Raw genomic sequence first — 13,698 nt, 5'->3', positions numbered from 1 at the left:
CTTAGACTACAGAAGTTGAAAACACAGGCAAAATGCTTTTAAATGTGCTGGAAATGGAGTGAAAAATATGCTAAATTTGCTTTTAATTCCCTCTAGAAGTTCAGGGTGAGTGGTATCTAGTTAATATTAGTCCAGGCTCACACTAGCAATGATTCAGGGATGATTAGCAGGTTAAACGAATTTCTGGCAAATGGAAGGCAAGCAGCAGCAGCTTTTTACACGTGAAGAAATTGCAAATCGCGGTAAAATTCGCGAATGCGCCGAGCGAGATTACAGAGGAACTGCAAGGACTATCACTATCGTTTTGGGGTCCTAAGAAAGCCTAGGATCTCAGCTTTCAGATGAAAGTTACTGCAAGTCTCTAGCACAAACGGTCGCGGAGATATGAGCGATTAAATAAAGGTCGTTTTTCAGATTTGAAATTTTAAAGTTAAAAAGACAAGTGCAGCTTGCAACTAGCAAATCACAGGTGACAGCTTTACAAATGACAGGTGACAGGAGGCAGTTCTACTTAGATTAAAATAGCTTGGATTATATTATTTTAACTAAGAGATTGGTTCTGCACAGTTTTCTAGGTACTCACACTATATTCTTGAGTGAAATGGGCCTCGCCATGGATCTGGTCAGGTTTTAGACTGGACTCTGCACTTCACAGTGATCTGGGTCAGCTCTCTCTGGTTCTGCTAACAGTGATCTGGGTCAGCTCTGCTCTCTCTCTGGTTCTGGAAATTTGATAGATTTGAAGTCTCTATGTCTGCTCTCTGAAGGTTGATGGAGGTAAGTATGGATTTTTCCGGCAGAGCGTCCCGCTGCAGATGGAAATGAATGTCCCTATCTGTCCTGTCTGTCTGCTTTTATGTGTTTAGAATGTGGGTGTGTTCTAGCATCACTGACCCTACCTCTCTCTCAGCTTCTAATTGGTCAAACTTCCATTTCTCACTTGATTGGGGGAGCTAAGTTGTGTCAGAGTGATGTCATTTTACAGCCTGCAGAAAGTCCACTCCTCCTGTCAACTTACACACAAATCTAGATTTGAACCAAATACATATTTGCAGAGGTACATATTGTTTTAAAATTACACGCACCCCTCCCATATCACAGGAGGTACCCGCTGTTCAAACTCTGCTCTTCCTGGGGGCTTGCATTCAGAAATGGCACATATTTCACTTTTTAACTGATTTTGCAATTCCGGACATTGACCCAAATTTACACACATGTGTGCAAGGAGTATGGACATTAGTTGATGAAGTGTCAGATTTTTCACATGCACACATTTTGAGTAATATCCTCTTTTCCGCTAAAACCCCCCTGAACATACCACCGGGTCCTAGCACGTCTTAAAATGTGGGCAGAAAAATCACAAGAATTATGGTGTCATTTATACAATTTTCACATGTCCGCTCTATGAGTTATTCATCTTTTTCTAAAACCATATTCTGGCTATAGAGGTGTGTCTTTTCATGTCACATGGTACAGAAACCAGTCTTTCCAGTTTCTGCCAAGCTCAGAGACCCTGCCCCTCCCAGCTTCTGCCAAGAGGAAGCTGTTTTACGACCTCTGTAATAAACCATCTGCCTGGGCGAAGGGGGTTGCATTGTTCAGAGCTCCTGTGTTCTGTGGGGCTCCCCTTAATTCAATTATCAGAGAGATGGCATATCCTTAGTGTAGCCAGCAAACGGGCAGCTAGGCCTGGGAACACAGCTGTGACTCAAGTTTCACTCCTGATGGGGGTAGTTGCCAGGCAAATTGGAATCTCTTGAAGCCAGTTTTTTAGCTACATGTCATTTCTGTTCCCCAGTTTCTGCATTCAAATAAAACTAAACATTTTCACATATGCAGCTAGAAGGCTGATTCTAAGTTTAAAACTATGACATTTAAACAATTGCAACCTATGTGACACTCAAAAGTAGGTCACTCATTTCTCTTAAACCTTGAGATTTTTAATGTCTTTCAGTCCAAATTTACTTAAACTGTTGAAATCCCCAGCTCAGCCAGTCTTGTTATAAACCTTCAAGTCACTTCAGAATATAACTTTACATTGGATCCACCTCTCAGTAAGTCTTTCTTTGGCCTGTTTTGGGTTCAATTATTCAGTTTTCTACAAAAAAGTAAAATCTGGTGGTTTTAAAACGCCGGCTTTTGGATAGTGGTGAGTACTGGTACTGCACCCCTTTCTGGGATTTAAGAAAATGAATTCTCCACAGTTATGGGTTTGCTTTTGGCAATCAGCATTGCCATTCCCAATGGTTTCAGACTACTGTGTGGGTAGTCCAATGGTGGTTTTAGGCAGTGTCCTTCTGTGCCCATAACATCGGCAAAAATGAGTGGCAGCCTATTCTTCATGCATTTCCCTGTGCATTTTCTGGGAAGCTCTGGCCATCATGATGTTTTCCATGTCAGTGCTGCACAGTTTTGAGGTATGGCTCGGATGCATGGGTAAATACATCCCACAGCATGTCCCCCTGCACTCCCAGCCACCAGGGGCATCCTCCACCAGGCCCCCACCCATGTCTCCCACCACCCCCACCCCCCAGCAGTGCAGGGGCAGCCTCCACCAGGCCCCCACCCATGTCCAACTCATGTCCCCACCACCCCCACCCCCCAGCACTGTGGAGCACCTGCCAGCAGGCCCCCACCCATGTCCAACTCATGTTCCCCACCCCCCCACCCCCCAGCAGTGCAGGGGCACCCTCCACCAGGCCCCCACCCATGTCTCCCACCAACCCCACCCCCCAGCAGTGCAGGGGCAGCCTCCACCAGGCCCCCACCCATGTCCAACTCATGTCCCCACCACCCCCACCCCCCAGCACTGTGGAGCACCTGCCAGCAGGCCCCCACCCATGTCCAACTCATGTTCCCCACCACCCCCACCCCCCAGCAGTGCAGGGGCACCCTCCACCAGGCCCCCACCCATGTCTCCCACCAACCCCACCCCCCAGCAGTGCAGGGGCAGCCTCCACCAGGCCCCCACCCATGTCTCCCACCACCCCCACCCCCCAGCAGTGCAGGGGCACCCTCCACCAGGCCCCCACCCATGTCCAACTCATGTCCCCACCACCCCCACCCCCCAGCAGTGCAGGGGCACCCTCCACCAGGCCCTCACCCATGTCCAACTCATGTCCCCACCACCCCCACCCCCCAGCAATGTGGGGCACCTGCCAGCAGGCCCCCACCCATGTCCAACTCATGTTCCCCACCACCCCAACCCCCCAGCAGTGCAGGGGCACCCTCGACCAGGCCCCCACCCATGTCTCCCACCACCCCCACCCCCCAGCAGTGCAGGGGCAGCCTCCACCAGGCCCCCACCCATGTCACCCACCACCCCCACCCCCCAGCAGTGCAGGGACACCCTCCACCAGGCCACACCCATGTCCAATGCATGTTCCCCACCACCCCCACCTCCCAGCAGTGCAGGGGCAGCCTCCACCAGGCCCCCACCCATGTCCCCACCACCCCCATCCCCCAGCACTGTGGGGCACCTGCCAGCAGGCCCCCACCCATGTCCAACTCATGTTCCCCACCACCCCCACCCCCCAGCATGTGGGGCACCTGCCAGCAGGCCCCCACCCATGTCCAACTCATGTTCCCCACCACCCCCACCCCCCAGCACTGTGGGGCACCTGCCAGCAGGCCCCCACCCATGTCTCCCACAACCCCCACCCCCCAGCAGTGCAGGGACACCCTCCACCAGGCCCCCACCCATGTCCAACTCATGTTCCCCACCACCCCCACCCCCCAGCACTGTGGGGCACCTGCCAGCAGGCCCCCACCCATGTCCAACTCATGTTCCCCACCACCCCCACCCCCCAGCAGTGCAGGGGCACCCTCCACCAGGCCCCCACCCATGTCTCCCACCACCCACACCCCCCAGCAGTGCAGGGGCACCCTCCACCAGGCCCCCACCCATGTCCAACTCATGTCCCCACCACCCCCACCCCCCAGCACTATGGGGCACCTGCCAGCAGACCCCCACCCATGTCCAACTCATGTTCCCCACCACCCCACCCCCCAGCACTGTGGGGCACCTGCCAGCAGGCCCCCACCCATGTCCAACTCATGTCCCCACCACCCCCACCCCCCAGCACTGTGGGGCACCTGCCAGCAGGCCCCCACCCATGTCCAACTCATGTTCCCCACCACCCCCACCCCCCAGCAGTGCAGGGGCACCTTCCACCAGGCCCCCACCCATGTCTCCCACCACCCCCACCCCCCAGCAGTGCAGGGGCAGCTCCACCAGGCCCCCACCCATGTCCAACTCATGTCCCCACCACCCCCACCCCCCAGCACTGTGGGGCACCTGCCAGCAGGCCCCCACCCATGTCCAACTCATGTTCCCCACCACCCCCACCCCCCAGCAGTGCAGGGGCACCCTCCACCAGGACCCCACCCATGTCTCCCACCACCCCCACCCCCCAGCAGTGCAGGGACAGCCTCCACCAGGCCCCCACCCATGTCTCCCACCACCCCCACCCCCAGCAGTGAAGGGACACCCTCCACCAGGCCCCCACCCATGTCCAACTCATGTCCCCACCACCCGCACACCCCAGCAGTGCAGGGGCAGCCTCCACCAGGCCCCCACCCATGTCCCCACCACCCCCACCCCTCAGCACTGTGGGGCACCTGCCAGCAGGCCCCCACCCATGTCCAACTCATGTTCCCCACCACCCCCACCCCCCAGCACTGTGGGGCACCTGCCAGCAGGCCCCCACCCATGTCCAACTCATGTTCCCCACCACCCCCACCCCCCAGCACTGTGGGGCACCAGCCAGCAGGCCCCCACCCATGTCTCCCACCACCCCCACCCCCCAGCAGTGCAGGGACACCCTCCACCAGGCCCCACCCATGTCCAACTCATGTCCCCACCACCCCCACCCCCCAGCACTGTGGGGAACCTGCCAGCAGGCCCCCACCCATGTCCAACTCATGTTCCCCACCACCCCCACCCCCCAGCACTGTGGGGCGCCTGCCAGCAGGCTCCCACCCATGTCGAACTCATGTTCCCCACCACCTCCACCCCCCAGCAGTGCAGGGGCACCCTCCACCAGGCCCCCACCCATGTCTCCCACCACCCCCACCCCCCAGCAGTGCAAGGGCACCCTCCACCAGGCCCCCACCCATGTCTCCCACCACCCCCACCCCCCAGCACTGTGGGGCACCTGCCAGCAGGCCCCCACCCATGTCCAACTCATGTTCCCCACCACCCCCACCCCCCAGCACTGTGGGGCACCTGCCAGCAGGCCCCCACCCATGTCTCCCACCACCCCCACCCCCAGCAGTGCAGGGACACCCTCCACCAGGCCCCCACCCATGTCCAACTCATGTCCCCACCACCCCCACCCCCCAGCAGTACAGGGGCACCCTCCACCAGGCCCCCACCCATGTCCAACTCATGTCCCCACCCCCCCACCCCCCAGCACTGTGGGGCACTTGCCAGTAGTCCTTCACCCATGTCCAACTCATGTTCCCCACCACCCCCACCCCCCAGCAGTGCAGGGGCAGCCTCCACCAGGCCCCCACCCATGTCCCCACCACCCCCACCCCCCAGCACTGTGGGGCACCTGCCAGCCGGCCCCCACCCATGTCCAACTCTTGTTCCGCACCACCCCCAGCCACCAGCACTGTGGGGCACCTGCCAGCAGGCCCCCACCCATGTCCAACTCATGTTCCCCACCACCCCCAGCCCCCAGCACTGTGGGGCACCTGCCAGCAGGCCCCCACCCATGTCCAACTCATGTTCCCCACCACCCCCACCCCCCAGCAGTGCAGGGGCAGCCTCCACCAGGCCCCCACCCATGTCTCCCACCACCCCCACCCCCCAGCAGTGCAGGGGCAGCCTCCACCAGGCCCCCACCCATGTCTCCCACCACCCCCACCCCCCAGCAGTGCAGGGGCACCCTCCACCAGGCCCCCACCCATGTCCAACTCATGTCCCCACCACCCCCACCCCCCAGCAGTGCAGGGGCACCCTCCACCAGGCCCTCACCCATGTCCAACTCATGTCCCCACCACCCCCCAGCAATGTGGGGCACCTGCCAGCAGGCCCCCACCCATGTCCAACTCATGTTCCCCACCACCCCAACCCCCCAGCAGTGCAGGGGCACCCTCGACCAGGCCCCCACCCATGTCTCCCACCACCCCCACCCCCCAGCAGTGCAGGGGCAGCCTCCACCAGGCCCCCACCCATGTCACCCACCACCCCCACCCCCCAGCAGTGCAGGGACACCCTCCACCAGGCCACACCCATGTCCAATGCATGTTCCCCACCACCCCCACCTCCCAGCAGTGCAGGGGCAGCCTCCACCAGGCCCCCACCCATGTCCCCACCACCCCCATCCCCCAGCACTGTGGGGCACCTGCCAGCAGGCCCCCACCCATGTCCAACTCATGTTCCCCACCACCCCCACCCCCCAGCATGTGGGGCACCTGCCAGCAGGCCCCCACCCATGTCCAACTCATGTTCCCCACCACCCCCACCCCCCAGCACTGTGGGGCACCTGCCAGCAGGCCCCCACCCATGTCTCCCACAACCCCCACCCCCCAGCAGTGCAGGGACACCCTCCACCAGGCCCCCACCCATGTCCAACTCATGTTCCCCACCACCCCCACCCCCCAGCACTGTGGGGCACCTGCCAGCAGGCCCCCACCCATGTCCAACTCATGTTCCCCACCACCCCCACCCCCCAGCAGTGCAGGGGCATCCTCCACCAGGCCCCCACCCATGTCTCCCACCACCCACACCCCCCAGCAGTGCAGGGGCACCCTCCACCAGGCCCCCACCCATGTCCAACTCATGTCCCCACCACCCCCACCCCCCAGCACTATGGGGCACCTGCCAGCAGACCCCCACCCATGTCCAACTCATGTTCCCCACCACCCCACCCCCCAGCACTGTGGGGCACCTGCCAGCAGGCCCCCACCCATGTCCAACTCATGTCCCCACCACCCCCACCCCCCAGCACTGTGGGGCACCTGCCAGCAGGCCCCCACCCATGTCCAACTCATGTTCCCCACCACCCCCACCCCCCAGCAGTGCAGGGGCACCTTCCACCAGGCCCCCACCCATGTCTCCCACCACCCCCACCCCCCAGCAGTGCAGGGGCAGCTCCACCAGGCCCCCACCCATGTCCAACTCATGTCCCCACCACCCCCACCCCCCAGCACTGTGGGGCACCTGCCAGCAGGCCCCCACCCATGTCCAACTCATGTTCCCCACCACCCCCACCCCCCAGCAGTGCAGGGGCACCCTCCACCAGGACCCCACCCATGTCTCCCACCACCCCCACCCCCCAGCAGTGCAGGGACAGCCTCCACCAGGCCCCCACCCATGTCTCCCACCACCCCCACCCCCAGCAGTGAAGGGACACCCTCCACCAGGCCCCCACCCATGTCCAACTCATGTCCCCACCACCCGCACACCCCAGCAGTGCAGGGGCAGCCTCCACCAGGCCCCCACCCATGTCCCCACCACCCCCACCCCTCAGCACTGTGGGGCACCTGCCAGCAGGCCCCCACCCATGTCCAACTCATGTTCCCCACCACCCCCACCCCCCAGCACTGTGGGGCACCTGCCAGCAGGCCCCCACCCATGTCCAACTCATGTTCCCCACCACCCCCACCCCCCAGCACTGTGGGGCACCAGCCAGCAGGCCCCCACCCATGTCTCCCACCACCCCCACCCCCCAGCAGTGCAGGGACACCCTCCACCAGGCCCCACCCATGTCCAACTCATGTCCCCACCACCCCCACCCCCCAGCACTGTGGGGAACCTGCCAGCAGGCCCCCACCCATGTCCAACTCATGTTCCCCACCACCCCCACCCCCCAGCACTGTGGGGCGCCTGCCAGCAGGCTCCCACCCATGTCGAACTCATGTTCCCCACCACCTCCACCCCCCAGCAGTGCAGGGGCACCCTCCACCAGGCCCCCACCCATGTCTCCCACCACCCCCACCCCCCAGCAGTGCAAGGGCACCCTCCACCAGGCCCCCACCCATGTCTCCCACCACCCCCACCCCCCAGCACTGTGGGGCACCTGCCAGCAGGCCCCCACCCATGTCCAACTCATGTTCCCCACCACCCCCACCCCCCAGCACTGTGGGGCACCTGCCAGCAGGCCCCCACCCATGTCTCCCACCACCCCCACCCCCAGCAGTGCAGGGACACCCTCCACCAGGCCCCCACCCATGTCCAACTCATGTCCCCACCACCCCCACCCCCCAGCAGTACAGGGGCACCCTCCACCAGGCCCCCACCCATGTCCAACTCATGTCCCCACCCCCCACCCCCCAGCACTGTGGGGCACTTGCCAGTAGTCCTTCACCCATGTCCAACTCATGTTCCCCACCACCCCCACCCCCCAGCAGTGCAGGGGCAGCCTCCACCAGGCCCCCACCCATGTCCCCACCACCCCCACCCCCCAGCACTGTGGGGCACCTGCCAGCCGGCCCCCACCCATGTCCAACTCTTATTCCGCACCACCCCCAGCCACCAGCACTGTGGGGCACCTGCCAGCAGGCCCCCACCCATGTCCAACTCATGTTCCCCACCACCCCCAGCCCCCAGCACTGTGGGGCACCTGCCAGCAGGCCCCCACCCATGTCCAACTCATGTTCCCCACCACCCCCACCCCCCAGCAGTGCAGGGGCAGCCTCCACCAGGCCCCCACCCATGTCTCCCACCACCCCCACCCCCCAGCAGTGCAGAGGCACCCTCCACCGGGCCCCCACCCATGTCCAACTCATGTCCCCACCACCCCCACCCCCCAGCACTGTGGGGCACCTGCCAGCAGGCCCCCACCCATGTCCAACTCATGTTCCCCACCACCCCCACCCCCCAGCACTGTGGGGCACCTGCCAGCAGGCCCCCACCCATGTCCAACTCATGTTCCCCACCACCCCCACCCCCCAGCACTGTGGAACACCTGCCAGCAGGCCCCCACCCATGTCCAACTCATGTTCCCCACCACCCTCAGACCCCAGCACTGTGGGGCACCTGCCAGCAGGCCCCCACCCGTGTCCAACAAATGTTCCCCACCACCCCCACCCCCCAGCACAGTGGGGCACCTGCCATCAGGCCCCCACCCATGTCCAACTCATGTCCCCACCACCCCCACCCCCCAGCACTGTGGGGCACCTGCCAGCAGGCCCCAACTCATGTTCCCCAGCCAACATGTCATCACAATCTAGATCCCTGGTCCCTATGGTCAGCCTCCAAATGCAAAACACCCACCCGAGTATTGCATCCACCCACTCAGAAATGGCAATTACATGACAGAACACCAATTGCAAGTTTCAAAACAAACACATGTCCCTCACATACACCCAATGGGTGTCAATGAATCTCAAAACCCATATCATGATGTGCATGAAACCAATGAGATGATACTACACATTGAAGTTCGATAAAAAAATATGTATTAAAGGAAACATAAATAGATTCAAAAATAAAGAAACAGAAATGGGAATGTACAAAAATGAAAAGAAGCATGTCTGTGAAAAAAAGCAAAACCAAAAATCATAATCCAAAGTAATGGTGTCCAAAGTCACTGTCCACAAAAGAAAATCCAATGGGAAATAATAATTGAAAGCCATTGCTTCATGGGTAAATTGTGAAAGAAAAATAAAATCCAACAGTGAACTATGTAGAGACGAACAAGCCAGGGTCCATTATCCCAACAAAAGAAATGAAACCTAACTAATAAAATAAACGATATACAAATATGTGGCTAATGTCCAAAAGGTCCAAAATAAATCAAAAAACAAAGGAAACCTAACACTAACTACATAACTATGTATAAGGGCAGCGGGCTAGTCTGACGGCTCACTTTTGGATGTCCCGGGCCAGGGCATCATCGAACTCTTGCTCAATGTCCCGGAGGCGGTCCTCCTCCATTGCCCTGAGGGTCCGCAGGGCCTTCGACGTGTCCACCTCCAACCCCCTGCGGATTGCCTCGAGAAACTCGGCCCGCCTCAGGGCCCTCCGCATGAAGTTCTCCGTCCTGACCATTGTGAGCCGTGCCTCTTCCGCCCGCTGCCGCTCCGCATCTATGGCGTGGCCCAACCGCTGCCACACGGAAGACACTCTCTGTCCTGGGTCCTCCTGCCATCCGGCCGATGCCTGCCCCTCCGATGTTGAAGGCCCCGAGCCTTCATGGCTCCCACCACGTTGCTGCTGCTGCTGTGCCTCTGCCCGTGCACTGCCTCCTGCTGCCTGCACATCCTCCGCCGTTGATGTGGCCACCCCTGCTGGACGTCCGACTCCCGACTGTGGCAGGGATGCCTCCTCCACCAGCCTGGCCGCACTGTCAGAGGCAGCTCCACAGGGCACCCAGGTGACTGATGGGTGGGAAGACGGCACGGAGGATGACTGGCGCGTAGGGGGTTCAGTTGAGGAGGGGGTCGTAGCAAGCCCCATCAAACGGAGGGATCCGGCCTGGGTGACCTGTCCCAGTAGGCTGATGTGGTCAACGAGCCATTCGAGATGACGTGCAGTCTCCTCATGAAAAGACTGCAGGTCACCTCACATGGCCCGTTGACGCAACGCCACACCAGTCAGGACAGGCTCAACCCGGACCCGGATAGCCACGTTCGCAGGCAGAGGAATGCCAGTTGTCGTTTGCTCATCCCCTGCCTGAAAACGGGTCTGGACGTAGGCATCCCTGCTGGTGCAAGATGATGCAGGGACAGGATCAGGGACAGGATAGCACACAGGCACCACTGCGGCGGCCTGTGCTGCCTCCTGTCCCTGGTCCTGAACTGCACCACTAGCACCAGTGGGATCCCCACCTCCAGACCCCGTCTCTGTTGCTTGCACGCCCTCCTCCTCCACCAAACCCCCCACCAACCTGGATGACTCTGTGCCATCTTCCCCCGTTGGGCCCTGTGGGGTCCCAGCTGCCCCTTCTGCTGCCGAGGAGTCCAACTCCAACCTCTGCCTCTTGGACCTTCCCCCGGCAGCTTCGGCCTGGGACACAGCACCGGACTCCTCACTCCCCGACGAGATGACAACATGGGAGGGGAGCCGGGCCTTGCGTCTCCGGCTGGCGGTGGGATCCCCGCCGCTGTGCTCCACAGCACCTTCTCCGCCCTCTTCATCAGTTGACGCTGCAGTCAGGGAGAAATAAAACACAGGCATCAGGGCACTGTACAATGGACACATACACAGATGACAGTTGTACATGAGTGGCATTGGCAAACTCATGGCATCATAATCCCCAACACACATGTCATTTCAACTTGCACACATGAGCCATACCACAGTCATATCGCAACTGGCAGCACCATCCATACACATACAACAGCATGAGCAGGCACAGCTGAGCCAGACATCACAAGCAACACACGAAGTGCATCTCACATGTACACACACCACCACACTTGCATGCATGTGTACACCGCTGCCAAGTGTGGCAGTGTTCAGATGGGCATCCATGTCACATCTGCCAATCAGGCTTCCACATCCCGCTGTCACATGCATCCATGTTGAATCACTGTTGCACCCTTGTCAAATACACACAAATGCACATGTACACAGTGCTGATACATGCGCCTCAGTTGGGTGTCCTCCTCATGGCAGGCGTGGTCGGGGACGTGGCCGTGGTGACCAGGGAGTAGGGGAACTCCAGGGTGTCCAGGGCGGCCACAGAGGGGGAAGAGGCAGGGGTGCACCACTTGAGCACAATGTTGTGCCATGTGTCGGTGCAGTCATGCCACCACCCCCTGTGGTTCCGGGGGATGCAGCTCCTGCATCTGGCACTGGCGCCTGTGTGACCCGGCAGTCCGTTCCATCGACTACCACGGGCCCAAGGGTAGTGGTAGCTGCAGGTGCAGCTGTGGACACTGCCACCTAGGCTCGGGGTCTGCCAGCGCAGGCTGTGTTGGCACTTGAAGAGCCCTTGGTAGATCTCCAACAGGCCAGGGGGGAAACCATAGGGGCAAGCCCGGCTGCTCAGACCAAGACACTTGTCCCTGGGGCAGTCATGTCATCTGCTGCCCCAAACAGCCGGGTGTTGGCAAGTGCAGGGGCAGATGCACCCAACAGCACCCTGGTTGTGAGTCTGCCAACCAGGACCATTGCGGTCAATGACCCTGCCACAGCTGATGTTGCTGCGCAGGGTCCATTAGTGGGCACCCAGCTGCCACTGACACAAGTCAGGCCTTTGGTCATCCCTCCACCTGCCACTCCCTTGGCTCAATCCACCGAACCCACTGGCCATACTGGTCAGGGCGGCATTAGCCAGCCAGGATCTGCGCCACAGTCCAAGAGGAGGAAGGTTGCACCTGCAGCACAGGCTGGGACCCCACACACAGCCACGACCTCCTGCACGTTGAGGAAGAAGCCTTTCTGTAAGCAGGAACTGGACTTCCTCGTGGACTACGTGCGGGGCCACAGCCATGACATGCTAGTGGGTGCCAATAGTCAGAATACGGCTGCCCAACGTGACACCCACTGGAAGCATGTTGCGGAACATGTCAGTTCATTCGGCCATGAAGTGTGCACGGCGCAAGAGTGCAAAAAAGCATTGGAATGACATCAAACGCAGCACTAAGGCTAAGCGTGCCTCTAATTACAACTTGACTCTGGTGACTGGCGGTGGGCCTGCACCAGAGGAGGAAGAGCTCACTCCACATGAGGCTCTCGTTGCGGAGTTCATACCACCTGAATTGGTCGAAGGAGTGGGAGAGATGCTGGACTTTGATGCGCAGTTCAGTGAGTGTTGAAGCGTGTTTGTTGAGGACGTGTGTGTTTCACTTGTGGGATGTGTTGTGCATGATTTCCGCTACATGTGACGTGTACATGGTTCTGATGTGTAAGTAATGCAATGCTTCCGTCATGCATGTCTCCTCTGCCTGCATGCGGGAACTCCATGTAGGCATGCTCCCTTGCCCCTCCTCTGCCACTCTGCACCCCAGTTCCACCTTTGCACTGGTGTTCTTCAATCTTGCCAATGTGTACTTTCATGCGTCCTGTGTAGATGCTAACTTCCAGCGTAGAATCTGCCAAACATATGCCGTGTGGTACAGCCTTAGTACTTGATGCAGGGTATCTCATTTGTACTGTGCATAGGTCAGATGTCCCGCAGGGACATGAGTGCCCATTCATGCTCCATATGCATTGCATGCATGCCCCTATGTGTCCTTGACTGGATGATCACTGTAATACAAGTCCTTGGTTACATACATTGCCTGCCATCTCATCAGCCTTCCCATGTCAACTGTGGCTCAGTCCTGCGTTGCACACATGTTTAGGGTCTGACAATCTGAGTGGCTCACAGGCCTCAGCCTGTTCAATGGCCAATGACTCTGTCCAACTGTTGTTGTGTCTTCTTCACACATGGGCATTTTCATCAAGTGTCCTGCTTACTGTCCCAGCATCATTTGCAGTGTTGTCGCTTGAATCACATTAAGCTGTTGATGCCAGTCAACACTGCCTGTCAATACACAGGTGTATGGTCAGCCTTTTGATACCATGCTAGGCATCCCTGCTTTGGTACTGGGGTGGAGAGGTGCTTGGCTTCTAGATATGGTACACATTGAATGCACAATGCACGTGATGTCTGAATTTGACATTGCACTGCCTTCACATTTCCTGGCACACACCATGGAGTCCTTGTACATGTAGGTAGTGAGTGGCGTACACATTTTCTGCACTGCATAGACCCACTTCCATGGAAACTGCCACCTTTCAACAGGTCTGATCAC

At 59.5% G+C, this 13,698-nt stretch overlaps 1 protein-coding gene across 3 annotated transcripts in view; it reads right to left on the bottom strand.

Moving 5' to 3' along the window:
- The window catches only part of STK32C (serine/threonine kinase 32C), a 2,128,976-nt gene that overhangs the window by 53,758 nt on the left and 2,061,520 nt on the right, over positions 1 to 13,698 (bottom strand). The window lies entirely within an intron of this gene.

The sequence above is a fragment of the Ambystoma mexicanum genome, chromosome 8, assembly GCF_040938575.1.
Source record: "Ambystoma mexicanum isolate Mex_15411 chromosome 8, UKY_AmexF1_1, whole genome shotgun sequence".
NCBI classification, from domain to species: Eukaryota; Metazoa; Chordata; class Amphibia; order Caudata; family Ambystomatidae; genus Ambystoma; species Ambystoma mexicanum.
This window is presented reverse-complemented; position numbering and strand designations above follow the sequence as displayed.